The sequence below is a fragment of the Melospiza melodia genome, chromosome 6 (assembly GCF_035770615.1).
Source record: "Melospiza melodia melodia isolate bMelMel2 chromosome 6, bMelMel2.pri, whole genome shotgun sequence".
Classification (NCBI taxonomy): domain Eukaryota; kingdom Metazoa; phylum Chordata; class Aves; order Passeriformes; family Passerellidae; genus Melospiza; species Melospiza melodia.
In genome coordinates, this window is record NC_086199.1 from 50,259,807 (window position 1) to 50,276,649 (window position 16,843).

The following is a 16,843-nucleotide window of genomic DNA, read 5'->3' on the forward strand; positions in this document are numbered from 1 at the left end:
TTCCATCCAATCACTATAAGCACAGGTACCTTTGGTTAAACAATGCTTGCTTCCATGAGGTTTCTCATGTAAGCAGCACGTGGTTTTTTCTCCCTGATTGGTATTCTTACATTGCTATTTAAACAGAATCACGTAATTCTCTGGGTGCACTCATGCATTTATCATTCCCATATTAATTAACCACACACTTCAAGTTAGCCCACCACGCCATCCCAAAGGTCATGGCTTTAAACCACTTCATAACTTGCCAAAAAACATTCAGTGAATTCGTGTTCCAATACCAGCACATGTAGGAAATCTGTAAATATTCCAAGATGTCAGAAGTGCCTGAACAGTCTGGTTCAAAGAGCTTGACTAAAGCTGTCTAATATTAAAGAATCATTTAGAAGTGTCAATAAGCTACCTAGTGTTAGATCCTCACCCAAAGGTAAAACTCTCAATAAAAATATTTTTATTGAGTTGGAGTAACCATTCTCAATAATAACAACAACAAATTGTATATGGAACCCTTATTTTGTAATTTTCAGTTTAGCAGGCAATTTCTGTTTCAAGAATGTCACTGTAATCCTATAATTTATATCCTGGTAACTGACACAAAAGCAGTTTTAAAGCAATATATTAAATAGAGTTCTGCTACATTAGGTAGCCATTACATCCTGAAAATTGAATATAGTTTTAATAACCATCTTTTCAAAATGTAACAGTTTGGACCCTTTTCCATAACTTCTGTCTTCCTAAAAAAAATATATAATTCCCAACATAAAATATTATTTAAAAAAACCCTTGAAAACATCTGAAGAATAATCACATAGCTGAGGAAAAAATCTGAAATAATCAATCAGTTTTTTATTTTAGTGAAACTCAAGTCCAAATATTTGCTGTTCCAGTGGAAATATCTCTTCCATCTGCCAGAAGATAACCTTTTATATTGGTATTTCCTCACTTCAAAACCTCAGCTCTCCAAACATGTTGGCATTTTCCTTTCAGTTCAAATGGGTATAATATAGACCACGTTTCAGGAAAAAAACAGTAAGTTCTCAGAACATCTTTTCTAAGTCTGGCCCTGAATCAATTAGAAATACAATTTTGGACAATAAAATAAAATAAGTTTTGCTATTCTTATCAGGAGTTAAGGCTTTCTGTCAGATTGCCCCAAATTAATTCATTTCTTGCATCTTTACCCAATTGTTTGTAAATGCCCCAAGACTTCTTCCCTTTCTATACTACTTAAACTACTTGAAAAGTTAAACTGGATTGAAACGGGAGGAGCAATTTCCAGTGTGACATTGGAGCTGTGTTGTCCCTTGATGAGGAAGGACAGGAAGTTACTTCCTCCTACTCTTACTATAAATCCATCTTAAATGAAAATTTATTGTTCCAAATAACAGGCTGAGATTGCTCAAAGAAAAATTATCCTTCCTTTCATCAGGAGCATCTTTATGACTGGGTGTGGGGCTCTGCTGAATTGCTTTTCCATTTCCTCCAATCTGCCTGAGAGCTGGAGTCCCACTCTGCCCCACTCACTCCCTGTTCTGCCCCTGCCCTGCCAAGGCAGAGCAGCAAAATTCAGCTGAATCTCCAAACTTCTGCAGCTTTTCACAAGATCTGAGACCACTTGCCTTGGAAATTCCACTGCCAGAAGAAATAACTTCCAAGTGGTACCTACATATATGCCTGACAGATCTTCATTTTAACTGTCAACTGGTGGCACCACTATTATTATTATTATTAGTAGTAGTAGGAGTAGTAGTAGTAGTAGTAGTAGCATTATTAGCATTATTAGCATTACTACTATTATTATTTGTTATTACTATTATTTCTCTATTTATATTATTAATTTTATTATTACTTTATTGTTATTATTATCATTATTAATGTCATTATTATAATTATTATTGTTATTTACTATTATATATTATTTTTTTATTATTATTACTACTGTTATTATTTGTTTTTACTATTATTTTTCTATTTACAGTATTATTTTTTATTATTACTTTATTGTTATTGTTATTATCATTATTATTGTCATAATTACTATTGTTGTTATTATTATTTACTATTATATATTATTTTATTATTGTTATTATTACTACTATTTTTATTTGTTATTACTATTATTTCTTATTTCTTATTTATCTATTTCTATTATTATTACTTTATTATTGTTGTTTTGTTATTGTTATTATTATAATTAATTTTGTCATTATTATCATTATTATTTTTATTTACTATTATATATTATTTTTATTGTTGTTATTATTACTACTAATATTATTTGTTATTACTATTATTTATCTAGTTACAGTATTATTTTTATTATTACGTTATTGTTATTGTTATTGTTATTGTTATTGTCATCATCATTATTATTTACTATTATATATTATTTTATTATTGTTATTATTACTACTAATATTATTTGTTATTACTATTATTATTTATCTATTTACATTATTATTACTTTATTATTACATTATCCCCATTATTCTTATTATTATTGGTGGTGGTGGTGGTGGTGTTGTTGTTGATTACTTCTGATACCTGCTGTTTTACCTCCTCCCATCCTCAAAATCTTTCCCTCCCCCTCTTTCCCTCAGTGATTTTTGCTGGACAGGTGGGTTCAGCTGTTTTCATCCCTCACATGTGAGCTCTGCCAGTGAGCCCAGGCCCAGCAGACAAGGCTGGTAATGAGCTGCTTCAGCCTTTGCTCACATTTCATCCGCCACTCACCTCACAGCAATGACATCTTCATCACAAAGGTGGGGATTTGCTCTTCAGGTAACAGTGCAAAATTGCAGGGACATCAGGGCTGCTGCAGGATGCGAGGCCATGATGGAATTAAGTTGCCAGTTTTCAATTTAATGAGTTAATAGTAATGGCCAGGCCTGAAACACTTTTGATGAATGCTGCAGAATCCAAGGTGACAGCAAATCACAAAATCAATGGCTACTCATGTCTGTTCCTAAAGACATCAAACGTTTGGTGTCTTCAGGTGTTTGAATAAGTATCTTAATAAAATGTTTGGGCCCATAACACAGCCTGAGATGTCAGAACATTCTGACACCTGTCTAATGTAATGTTCAGCCACACAGAGAGCAAACAGACAAGTGAGAGAGCTCTGTTTATAAAAGGAGCTACCAGAGGATTCAGGGGAACAGATACAACAATCCAGCTGTCCAAATGACAACAATTAAATGAGAAATATCCTCTGGAATTTTTATTTAAACCAAAGGCACGGCAAACTCTAATGCTGCTGTCCTGAAGAGAAAGGATGTCTAAAGAAAGGAGATTTGCACTTACAGCTCTGTATTAATTTCCTTTCCCCTTTGGCACCTGCTGTGAACAGTTTCAAGAAGGGTAATTACTTATGACAAAGCAGAAAAAAAAATCCACCAAAAAACAGCCAAAAAGAAAGCTGTAAATCATTATTGGCTTTGGGTGCCTGAGTAAACTCCACATTTCAGGGTTTAAGAGGAGTGAGCAGCACTACAGTGTGCAAAACACCCTGGATTCAGTGCTGACAGATCCTGGCTCCTCACAGAAGTAAAACACCTCATGTTTATCAGAGTATGGCATTATCTTGTTCCAAAACTGCATTATTTCTCTCACCCAGACTCCCCTCACACCCTGTTACATGGATGGCTTTCCCAGTTTGCAAACAAGCCTCAGTTTTAATCTGTGTGCTCTGTTTGCATGGCAAGGTGGTGGCAGATGCAGGGAGCAGCTCCTGTGGGTGCCTGAGCTCCTACCAGGGCCAAACCTCCAAATCAGGACAAAATTCATCCCTTTGTTTCCACATCCAATGCCTGCAAACAAAACCTGAACTTCCTGACACAGAAGATTTAATGCAAAACATTGAAAAAAAATTTATTCCACCCAAACCAGCTCCATGACAGCGACCCCAGATAGAGGTTACCATAATAATACATACAATATTCTCACAGCAATTCATGTGTGACTCCACATTACATCTGTTTAATTCACCTTTCTGCCTCAAGTGTTCCAGCAGTGGTTTTGTGTTTGTTTGGAATTTCCTAGTAAGTACCAAGGGTGTGCTGCAGACTGTGCCTAAAATAGCATCTGGTTGGTAATTACTGCCTGGAACCTAAATTACAAAAGCCTGTTGCTCCATGAAAAGATATAATTATTGAAAAGATCTTTTATGCATGGTTTGTCTGCATGCTCAACCATCAATTAAATCATTACCATCTAATCCTGCTCATAAATGGAATTGCACAGATTCCCAAATTCCTGAACCTACAAAAAATTTGTTTCCAAGTGAAAAATTGCCATGTTTATTGAATAACTAAAAGAAAGAATAATTCCTCTACAGAGATTGGAGCTCCAAGCAGGGCCTTTCATCTCTTTTCTTCATGGAGGGCTATACAATCACCAAGTTGTTAAACGAGGGGTAAAATCAATTCTGGTTTAGCCACTGCAGGTACATGGGTTAAAAGCTAATTGATCCCACACCTATTTTCTGGGTACCAAACTGCATCTGCCATTACAACTTCAGTCTGACAGCAGAGCCTTTTTGCTCCAGAATTTTGCCCAGACATCCCAATTTTGACTTTCAATAATTTTTTTCCTGCAACCAGATACACACATCAGACACTCATAAAACTCCTGAGCTTTCTTCATTCTTATGGGCTCACCAAAGGAACAGGACAGGAGAGGGGGGTGCATAAAAACACATTTTTGTGCTGCCCAGGGCTGTGCGTCAGGCAAAATCCAAGGACTGGTGTGTATTGCAAGAGCTTAAAACAAATCCTTGGTATCCTCTTGATCTCCTCCCAGTAATCAGTTTATAATTAGGAGGCTGCTCTCTCAGGTTAAGGTCCTGTAAAGTTCCAGGGAATTGTTAAGCTATTCACAGCACTCTGATGCTACTAAACTAGGAAAATAGAAAGTCCTAAAAATACCCTCATGTAAACACATCAGAGATGGAAGGATGGGAAATCCAGACAAAATAGAAATCCATCTAGCGTGGTGTCTTCTACACATGAAAATGATGAGACTTTGCAATATTTAATTTGAGGCTACCTGACGAAAAAATGTTATCTATAAAAATGAAGTGGGCTTTGCAGTATTTCCTTTGATCTATCTTTAACTATAAATCAAACCCAGGTAATCCTCTAAACAAATTCTCCTTCGTGTTGTATTTTTTCATTCAGTAAAGTCATAAACACCTTTTCCAACATCCTGGTGTCAGGAGGGGTGGGCGTCACTCCTGATTATGCAGAGGGAGCTGAACAAGCCCAGCCAAGGAAGATGACCTTCTTCTATCATGAATCCTCGCATCATTCACTGTGTCTCTGGAAAAAGCCCTGTGGTGGCTTTAGAAAGATGAAGGTTTGGGGTTTACTGAGCTGGATGAATGAATTCCAGTATCACTGTGGACAAAAGAATGCAATCTGATATGAGTATTTTGCCTTCAGTCCCTGACATTTCCTTCTGCACTGCCTACTCTGGGCATTCCTATTGTGTGCCTTGGTTTGTGTTCTGGAAATAAAAGCATTTCCCTTAAGCCAATAAAATGAAAAACACAGGACATATCCTGAGAAGTGCTAAGAAAAGTACAGTGTAGATCTATTTCTCATCTCCAAAATAATCTTACTACATCCATCCTTTTGCAAGTAATTTCCTCCTTCCTCTGCCTTCCTGTAACTCTTTGGCTGCACATACATAGAAGTTTTTCCCTGGGTATTTCTATTTTTCATTAGAAGTGTATTTCTCCTTCAGACACATAGAATTTATTCAAAAGGCGTCCCACTAATCATATCTTCTCTAGAAAAAAAAAATGTATTTCAAAGGATCAACCATTTATTTCATTTTCTGAGCAAGGAGCATCGTTGTCCTTGCTCCTGCCTAATGCACCAGGAAACGTCCCCCAGAATGACACCTGCACAGGATGAATTCTGCATGCCTCACACATGCAAATGTGGATTTTCACACAAATTCACACCACTGGCTTTGAAGCTCAAAGCCTTAAACAAAACCAGGGCAATGAAGATCCAGGAGAGATCATTTCCAAGTGGCACAGCCCTGAGTCTGTTTCAGCGCTGCCTGGCCCTGAAAATGGACTTTAATGCAGCTCAAGTTTAGCTCCAGGTTAAGTTAAACTCAGTTCCAGCCCCAAGCCTGTCCTTGAAAGTTCCCAGGTGTTTATCCTGAGGTCAGAGCCTGTGCTGACCCACAGGTGGGAGGTGATGCCCACACCTCCAGCTGGAACCCCATCAGATGGTTTTGTTTCTGTCAAGATGCTAAAGTGCCAGCAATGGGGAAGAAAGTGTAGAGTATTTGGGTGGGAGTTTAATTTAGGACTGACCTTGAAAGTGCTATTTTTGCCTCATTAATCTAAATTACTCCTGAAACAAATTCAGAGAGAATGGAGATGTTTCCAATAACCCATCATTATGTTTCCCCAATTGTAAATAAGCTGCTATAAAATTGAAAAAGACATTAGAAAAGGGAACATTTACATAACACAATAAACGTCATTTAAGAAGTTAAAATCTTCAAAATTTTGTACAAGTATGATTATCTCAATTACTGACAATTTAGATAATCATTTTATTACCGAATAAGAAAAGAATCATACAATAATAAAAGAATTTATTATTAATAAATATAAATAATAAATAAATAAATAAATATAAATAAAAGTAAATAAAGTATTAAATAAAATATAAGTAAAGTAAGTAAATAAAATAATTTATAAATAAATAAGTAAAATAAATCCTAAAATTACTTGGAAACTTATAAAACTAAATGCAATGGTTTTTTAGATAATTTGTGTCATTTTATGATATTTCCTGCATAACTTGTTATTATTTGAGCAAGACCTGCCAGTGTACAATCAGGAATATCCAGGACTGTTTCCTCTCTCTTGTATTTCTAAATTACTCCTGAAACAAATTCAGAGAAAATGGAGATATTTCCAATAATCCATCATTAAATTTTCCCAATTGTAAATAAGACACTATAAAATTGAAAAAAAAAATTAGAAAAGGGAACATTTACATAAGACTGTAAACATCTCTTAAGAACTTACAATCTTCAAAATTTTGTACAAGTATGATTATCTGAATTACTGACAATTTGGATAATAATTTTATTACTGAATAATAAAAGAATCCTAAAATAATAAAAGAATTTATTATTAATAAATATAAATAAATAATAAATAAATGAATAAATAAATAAATAAAAGTAAATAAAGTATAAAATATAAGTAAATTAAGTAAGCAAAATAATGTATAAATGAATAAGTAAAAGAAATCCTAAAAATACTTGGAAACTTATAAAACTAAAAGCAATGGTTTTTTAGAGAATTTGTGTCATTTTATGATATTTCCTGCATAGCTTGTTATTATTTGAGCAAGACTTGCCAGTGGACAATCAGGAACATCCAGGACTGTTTCCTCTCTCTTGTATTTCCAGCAGACATCTGGTCAGCTGCATCCCAAGGCTTTTTCTGTATTTTATTCATTATCTTTTTCATGTAAAATATAAGTGGATATCCAGGTCTTCTTCAGACACTGATTCTCCACATCCAGCTCTGATAAATTATTTAAGTCCTTGCAATCTCACAGATCTAATCCTTTCCCAAATCTCACCAAAATGTATCATTAGCACTGAGAGATTCAAACCTGCAGCTTTGGATGTGGGTGCCTAAATTCCAACCAAATGCTTTTGTTAGGCTTTTAAATGCATGCTGGATTTTAATCACACAAAATTTCACTTTTTTTTTTCATCAGTGTTATGCGTTCAGAATTTTTCCTCACAGTCAAGGTAGAACCAAGACACTGGGTGAACATCTCAGCTTTTACTTTGTTTCTGACAAAGTATCTGGGAAAATCAGAATGTTCAGGATGAGAGAGAGTAAATTATCTCACCTGTATTAGTTGTGCTTAGACTTCAGGAGGTTTTTCGTGTGCCCTTCACGTGATCTACAATTATTCAATTTGTGCTTCTAATAAACTTTGCCCTTTCTGTTGGTGTATATATATACATATATATAATTCCTGTTTCAGCTTTACATTGTGATTTGAGCTCTGAGTTTGCATGGCACAGTCCCTCTAACACAGGAAGGCATCACTGCAGTCCCTCAGTGGCTCATTAAAATATTTTAATCAAGTTTTAGTGCACTTTTCATGCAAAGAGTGACTGCTCAATGCTATCTCAGTAAAAACAAAACAAAATCAGAAACCAACAACAAAATCCCAAATAAAGGAAAAATGTTTTAAATAAGCTCCAAGTTCATGAACGAATCTATTCTGCCTCTTTTGATTCAGGTATAATCAGCTTTCTTGCCTGTTCTTGTGTTTAATAACACTGCTGGGAATACTGCCATTGACTACAGTGAGGACAAATAAAACCTGGTTTAATAGATGCTTCAGCTTATAAAATAATAACTCAACAAGTTGATTAACATGGTTTTGCTTAACCTGTTCATTTATTTTCATACTTAAAATACAAGGTCCACATAATAAATTGACAAAGGACTGCAGTGCTTCTTTTTGTTCAGTATTTAAAAAAAATTTAAACTTATGTTTCTACAGTTGTAATTAAAAATATACCTTAAGTAAGTAAAAAAATTTATTAAGATAATGAAAAGTTTATAATGTAGAAGTGTAATTATATGAAGTAAGCCAAGAGTTTAAAAGTTATAATAGAAATATAGATGTTTATGTTCAACAACAACCTATTAAATAAAAGTATCTGCAATACAGCAAAATCAAGATAAATTAAAAAAAAACAAAATAAACTTTATAACATCTATCCATTAAACTAGAAAGTTATATATTATCTTATAACAAAAAACTTATAACTACTCTAAACTATAACCAACAACTTACTCCTTTAAAATCTCACATCCTCTAAAACTAATGTTTATCTAAGCAATAAATCATGCTTAAGCCAACAATGGTCCCATTCCTTCATTAAAAACAACAATGATACCTGTGGAAACTGCGCTGCAAAACTTTCTGTCCCTTTATCCCCTGATAATGTTATTAAATGGAAACATTTTGCCCCTCTGCTGCCAAAGCAGCACAGGGACACCACTGAAGGAATGGTCATTAATTCTGCTGCTAGTTCTTCTCACCAGCCCCATTGTTTCGTGATCAAACCCCTTATCCTGACCCTTCCCCATCAGAAATCCCCAGCTGAGGAGATTGAGAATTTTCTCCCTAAGAATTCCTTTTAAAGCCAAATTAACAGGTTTTACTGATCCAGCTGGCTTCTATTTTTTGTGCCTAGCTGGGAATACGTGTAGGGATAGAGACAAATGTAATTTACAGCCAGATCTCAGAGAAGGTCCCCTTGTGACATCAGCATGTAGACACTCAAGGCTACTCATTACTTCTGAAAATCTTGTCCCATCCAAGTGCAGCAAATTCAGGGGCGTGATTGCAAACAGCTCCCAGTGCTCCAGACATTTGAAATCTATTCATCTGTCTCTATCAGATATAAACAGCATTTATTTGATGCATTTCCCTGCTATTCAAGAGAGCACGAGTAAAAATGTCAAAGTTTTGAGCCTCTGCAACACACTCCATAATAAACACAAGCCCAGTTTTAGCCTTGTTTATTTTTATGAGGCTTTGCTTTTAAGGGATTTTATTTTGTTCCAGTGCACTTTATCCTCACATGAAATTCAGAGTGGTCTTCCACTTATTTTATCTTTCCTACGTTACTGACAGTCTTTTTGAGTTTGAACAACATTATCAGAGAAGTAATCAGTGTTCTGCTGAAGCTACAGGGATTCAACAGATACTCTGAAACCACATCACTCAGAAGCTCCTGGCTGCCATTTGGGATAAATGCCTGCATTGGAGGAAAGAATATATCACGTTATTCATGCCTGTGATCCTTCATCACATGGAGAAAATTTTACTTCAAATAATGAATCAGAAAGCAAAGCAGCAAGAGAGGCGTAAAGAAAACAAGTAGACAACAGCCAGAGAGATGGAGAGGAGAGGAAAGAAGGAAAATGTGATGGGAAAAAATGAGACAGGACTGGAATTAAAGGCAATGATGTAGAAAAATTCCTGACAGCTTTAATGGGCTGTCAAAGAAGATCTGCAAATCCTCCAAAATAAATGAAACAAAAAAAGCTGAGCCGTATCAATTCATATGAAAATGAAACGGAGCAAAGTGTCTCATCTGTTATTTCAGGATGCCAAAATTAAACTACTCTACCTAATAAACTAAAATAGCTGTTTATGAAATTCTCCTTTAGTTTATGACGTATGCAGCCTGTACTGGTTCTAAAGATTAACCTGCATCAAAATCTCCAGTCTGTTTCTCCTGGAAAATTCCCTTAGCTTCCATGGTCTCTGATGCTAAGGCGCCGTAATGTTATGGTATCCATCCTCCTTGATTCAGTCAAATTCATTATTTACTTGCTTTAACTAGACCACATACAATTAGTGAGTGAGCATGTGAGTGGCTTCTTCCTGGGCTGGTACACAGGGGGAACAAGTCTTCTTAATGTTCTCATTTGATCAATACATCTACAATAGCAAAGGAGAACATTTCAGAAGGGAAAAGTGCAAATCCTGCCCTGAGGGCTCTGCTGTGCTCCCCAAACCCTGACATGCATCAGGATGCTGTGACACCTTCAAAGGAATGTGGGGTCAGTGGGATCTTCTGATTCTCCATTTCATCTCCAGACACACCAGGAGAAATATCTTCTTTCTTTCCAAAAGAATATCAGCTTTTATGTGCCTCTATGGTACAGAATAAACAACCCCAGGTAGGTTTAAATTAGCAGATGATATTTGTGACTAGTGAAAAAAAAAAAAAAAACAATCTTTCCTTAACTTTCTAGAGAGACATAGCTTTAAAAGACATGATCAAATAAAGTTTCAATGGGAATTAATGTATGCACTAAATGACTGATGCCACCCTAAAAATCTTTCCCTATTAGCCCTGTATGTAAATTTGTACTCACAGACACATAATATTGAGGAAAAGTGTACTAGAGAAGCCGTTTTCCCACAGTAATTGTCATTCATGAAAAGCGCTAAAAATACAGCCATAAAAAGCAATCTGTTTCTCTGAGTTCTGTGTTTCCTTTTCTGCCATTTTTAAAAAAATGAATGTCTATTTATGGAAAGCAGATTTTCTTTTTTTCTTATGAGTTAGTCATTGGTTGCCCTGGTGTTTCTGCACCCATGAATTGTGTGGGATAATGGCAGGAATAGTGAAGGTCCTTCGGGGGTTCTGTTTCCAAGCTAAGATCCAGATGTTACCACACAATTACATTTCTTCCAGAAATCTCCTCTTAAACCTAACATTAACAAGCCTCTTTAAGGCTATTTGTCAATCAATGGAAATCATAGAAATCAATTTATATTTTGTACCTTGACAAAAGGAATGGAAAATGAATAAATGGATAAAAGAAACTGTAACCCTTTCTTGTCCATTTTCTGCATTTTCCTGTCACCATCTTTCACAACTCTCCCACACTGACTGCCCCAAAGTTTAATGCTGTTTGTTTGCAATCCACAGAAGTTTTTGCTTAGAAAAAATGATTATATTCCTATTTATTATAATTTGGATTTTTTTCAGTGTCTCACATCCCTTCAATTTGTACTTACATTAATGATTGTTCCTCCTTGTACCTTGCATACCAATGTTATAATTGGTATCTAAATTCTTAATTTGAAAAATCCTGCCTGACACAAATATTACTCAAAAAAGAGAGATTTCCATTAACTACTCAACTTCTTTTTGTTTCAGGTTAAGCCCAGAGGGCTCAGTACAGTGTAAGAGCAATGCTTGAAGCGCTTGCTGAAGTCAAGTTTGTGCTTCTGGGACTGGATTTTCACTAAAAGAGTTAAAATTGCTACTGGGAGGGGATTATTCATTCTGGAATGCTTCACATTTTCCCTTCTTTTCTACACAATTTAATTTTTTTCTTTCATTTTGGAAACATCCTCTATAATGTAAGGGACAAGCCCCAGCATTTCTGTAGACGTGGAACCCATCAGGATCACTAAAAATACCTGAAGTGGATATATGACTATTAACTCTGAGAGCAGATTCTCTATTATTGTCTTGCACTATTGTTATTCTGCACTGAGGATGCACCAGAAGGCAGCCAGATTTTCCCTACCAGGTTTTCTGCCTGCAGACATGAGCCTTTAGGAGGTGTGCACTCAGTATTATGGTTTTTACATTGACCCATCTGACAAATAACGTTCTCTTGTTCTCTTTGGGCTTCTTTAGGAGCCTCAAAAGCTCCTGCAGCAGGTCATTCTTTTTTTTTTTTTTAATAAAAAACAAATGCTGAGGCTGCATGCTCCTGATCTAAAGGAAGACTTCATAAATGGAGATGTCAAATATTAAGAAATGTCTTCTGCAATAAGTCAGGCCTATGAACAAATCAAAATTGGATTTAAAAGGTCTGAGAGTCTCAAGCAGGGACTGTTACTATGTGTTTGTAATATTCCTGGGAAATTTTAGCTCATCTCTTTGGTGATATTAAAGGTAAACATTCAATAAACGCCAGCAATGCTGTTGCTGTTAGGTTTTGGGAGAAGCAATGCCATTATGAATGGGTGCAGTCACTCTACAGCACCTTCTTGCTTATTACTGCTGTTGGGGAAAAATAAATCCAAAATACTACACCAGACATGTTGGAAGCCAATACTTTTCTCTGCTGCCAGCTGGTAACTTGGTGTTCAGTTTCATGGCAAGGTACAGACCTATAACTCTGCTTTTTGTGCAAATAAAAAACACAAGCAAGTCGTTTACGTGTTTGAATGGAGGCAGCATAAATGCCTGGATCAGCTGGCACAAAGTGCATATCTAAATCTGCCTCCCAAGATTTCCTCTGAACTGAAAGTTCTTCTCAGGACAAGCTGGATTTTAGACTGGCAGCCTGTTATTGTACAGATGACACTGATAAATTAATTATTTGTCTTGCATGGTTGGGGCAAGGGTGCTTTTGCATATTTTCCATAAAAACCAATTATAAATTCTTTATAGATGTGATCATTACTGAGTGATTAATCTAGACCAGCAATTTATGCTCTCCAAACTGTCTGGGAACTGCTTACTCTGTGTTAGGTCCTTGAAGTGTGTTATTTTTGGTCAAGGTCACACAGCAGTTTTGCTGTTCCTTGATTTATTGAACCTTAACTGAAAGAATAGGAAATGTTCTTAAAAATATTCCTCACTGATGCATCCAAACACCACCACTACAGCAGTGTGGTCATCACACAGAATGATCACATCATTCTGGGATCATATTCCTCAAGGAGAGGGGGAAGAATCAGAATGGGACACTGAGAGGACAGACTTCAATTCCATAAAAAAAATCAATTCTTGCTTTAAAGCCTGTCATTATGTTAAGTATATGCACACAAACTTCAAAGTCAAATGTTAGAAGGGAAAAGAAATAGTCAGTAAAGTAAGAATTTAAAAATAAAAATTTAAAAAAAAAATCCTTATTGAAAAGTACCAGAAAGCTGTAGAAATAGGTTTGGAGGGGACCTCAGCAGATTAAATAGATCTCTTGCCTGTCCTGGCACAATTTTAACTGTGACTTAAAGCCCGGGTAGTGACAACTGGCCAGGAACTCTTTAACCTGGTCCGAGTCAGATCCAAAGAAACAAAATTCTGCTACATCTCTGCAGCTGGAGCAAAAGGAGGGGCTTGACACGAATGAGCAGGTAAAACTGAAACTGCTGAGCAAGTCTCTAGAATGACTGCAACTCCAAGAGCTGTGCAGGTGGCTGGAATGGCCACAGAGCCCTGGGATCACCAGTGTAAATAAACATTAACAGGCAAGGATGTCTGAGGATGGCAAAATGTTTCCAGAAAGCCAGCGGGTTCGTGTTCAGCAAGAGGCAAAAGCCTTGAGCTGCAATTCACCTCCTTGCAAAAGTGCAGATGTTGCAGTGTTTTGGAAAAACAAATCATTAATGCCACCTGTGGGTGCAGGAGCTGAGTTACAGAGGTAAAATGAGTTGTTTGCATTCATTCTGAGAGTTCATTTGAAAGGCAAATACAGACTCTGGGCGTTCATCTCCTGAATATGCCAGCCTGAGCATCAGAGAGAGCAGGTTCCTGTTCACTCCCAGGAACTTGGGTTCCCTTTTCAGGGGAAATTATTATCACATTAGACCTAATTCTGCACCAGTTTGCAGTTGGTGAAGTAGCCAGGCACCAATCACAAGGTATGGATTAAAAAATCAAAAGGAATCTGGTTCGAGGTGCAGGGATCTGGTGTCGATGCCAATCTCTGCTGAATTAACATGAGACTTGCCACACAGGAAGGGCACTTCAAACCTGCTGAACGGTCACTGCAATAAGGAAATGAGACATCTTTTGTAAGGAAAGAAATGTAAGGAAATGAGAAAATGAGACTTTTTTTTTTTTTGCTGTTATCAGGTAAGCGTTTTGCAAGGCGAAAATAAAACGTAATGAACAGCTCATTAACAAAAGGCACTGAGGGTCAGAAAACAAAACAGTAATCAGAAAACACAACATTAATATCCACACTAAGGGCAATACTGGAAAAAGAAAAGCTGCTGACCGCTAAAATCCTCCAGAGTTATTCCCTATACCTGACAATATGTGAAGTATGATGCACAAACACTTTTCTAAATAAAAAAGTAAGGAGCAGTTGCCATGGAGACATCATGTGTTCCCTTGGGGCTGGAGGAAACACAATTAGCCTACAGGATGGTTTTCAAACACTTCAGTTTGAACCTTTTGGAGTTTCAGCAGTGTAGTGATCTGGTGAAATAATTCTTTATGCTGTCTGCATTTTTTTTCAGCCAATACATATTACTGCGTGTCCAAAAGTAAAGATTATGGAGGAATAGCTCTCATTTGGGTATTTTAAATTGAATTTATAGAAGGGAAATCTTTGGCTTTGACTTTTTTTCACTAGATTAAAAAACACCATCAGTTAGTGCAGAAACCTCTTTTTTCTCTTAAACCTTTCTGATTTTACAACTATAAAAATTAATTTTTCTTGCACCGTAAATGGGCTTGAATAAAGACATTTGCTTTTCTTTAGACTTCCACTGAAGGAAACAGTGCTTTTTTCTTGGCTGTTCTCCCAAGTCAGCTCTCATTAGAAAAGAGTAATCAACGATTTGTGGAGAGGAGTGTGTTTCATCAGATAAACACTCTGCTTCTGATTTGACACCACTCTCTGCTTGATTATACAGGCTGAAGCTGAATTCTGAATTTCTGAAGCCTTCCATCCCTTCTATCTGTGCACCTTGCATTCATTAAGGAGCGAGAGGAAATAATTCTAACAACTTTTTAGCCCCCATCCCTGTGCTGAGGTGTGGATAGGATGGCACGTTTTTATTGTTATTATTAGCAAGGTTTTTGGGAAGGATCTGTGCTTCCAAACAGAAACCTCGAGGGATTAATCACTCAGGCTAAGAGCTGTTATGTGCTTTTAACACTCCAGATGAAATGAGCCATTCCTGATTGTCAGATCTACCAAAAGTCTTTGTGTTTCTGGTAATTTACACCTTCCTTTAATCGCCTGAGCCTGCTCCTCAAAGGAAGCCAATTAGCTTCAATGCATCTTTGCATATCATTGCACATAAACAAAAGAAACCCGTGTTTCTTGGTAGGTTTTTACTGCAATGGCAACTCCACTGTCGTTTTCTTTTCTTTAAATCAGGCTAGTAGGTCATATTGCTCTGATTTGAATGCAAAAAGAACAGGTCTCCAGAAATAATCCTAATTAGGACAAATACAGATAAACTTTCTATTTGCGCACCGCAAAAAATGTCAGGTAACAAAATGTTTTGTGCAGGAAAACAGCCCTGATTTAACTACAGTTAATTGTGAAGGGCAAATAGAATCTCAGAAGATGATTAACAGTGTTTGTTTAACAGTAAGGATTATTAAAAAACCAGAAAGCAATTCGCCACACACACATCAGAGTGTGTGTTACTTCATGATCAAACATTCTGTCTGTGCCGCTGTGACTTACCCACTTCTGGCACCCCAAAGAGCCCTGGAGTTCAGCTTTCAGTGCTGACAATCACAACCATGCCAAAATCTGCAATTTAAACACTATTCTACTTCCTAGCAGAAGCTGCAGAAAATTTCAGCATGGTATCAAATAGGTAATAAGCAGCTCAGGAAGGCAGAAAAATAGAAGTTTATGAAAAATTCAGTAAAGAATAAAAATACACAACGTTATGATCACTGTTTTCTTCTTGCCTTTCCATATCAGACACATGCAGGAAGTCAGAGACCAAATATTTTCTTCTTTGACAGGAAAGACCTGATCAAAACAAATTTTGTCAATGAAAGCCAAGTGCCTGGAGACCAGAGCTATACCCCAGAACATTCACCATCAATAAGGGCATAACATTTCCTGAAATATAATTCGTGGAATTTATTAAACAGGTCTGCTGGAACAGAACTGTGGCTTTAATACTGTGAGCAGCAATTTGGATATTCTCTTTCACAGATGTGTCATCTCATCTCGACTGACATATGTTCCAAGATAAATTATATCCAACATTTTAAAATACACATTTTCATCTCTTAGCAGTTAGACAGGAGAGCTGTCTTCCCCCTTAGTCTATTGAACTTATTTTGTTTTACTTTATTGGTTAGTTCAATTTTTAAAATGTATCATTAAAATTTGTTCACAATTTGCTGCCATTTGATCATGCTCTTCCTAAAACCAGAAAACCTTCTGATCATTTTAGAATGTGAACTAAAAGGCAACTTCAAATCCTTTTTTAAGATGTATCTGCTAAATTTTCAGACCTAGTCATCAATGAAACAAGGAGAGATGAAGAGTGTCAGATAATTTAAAAGTGCATTTAAGGTATTC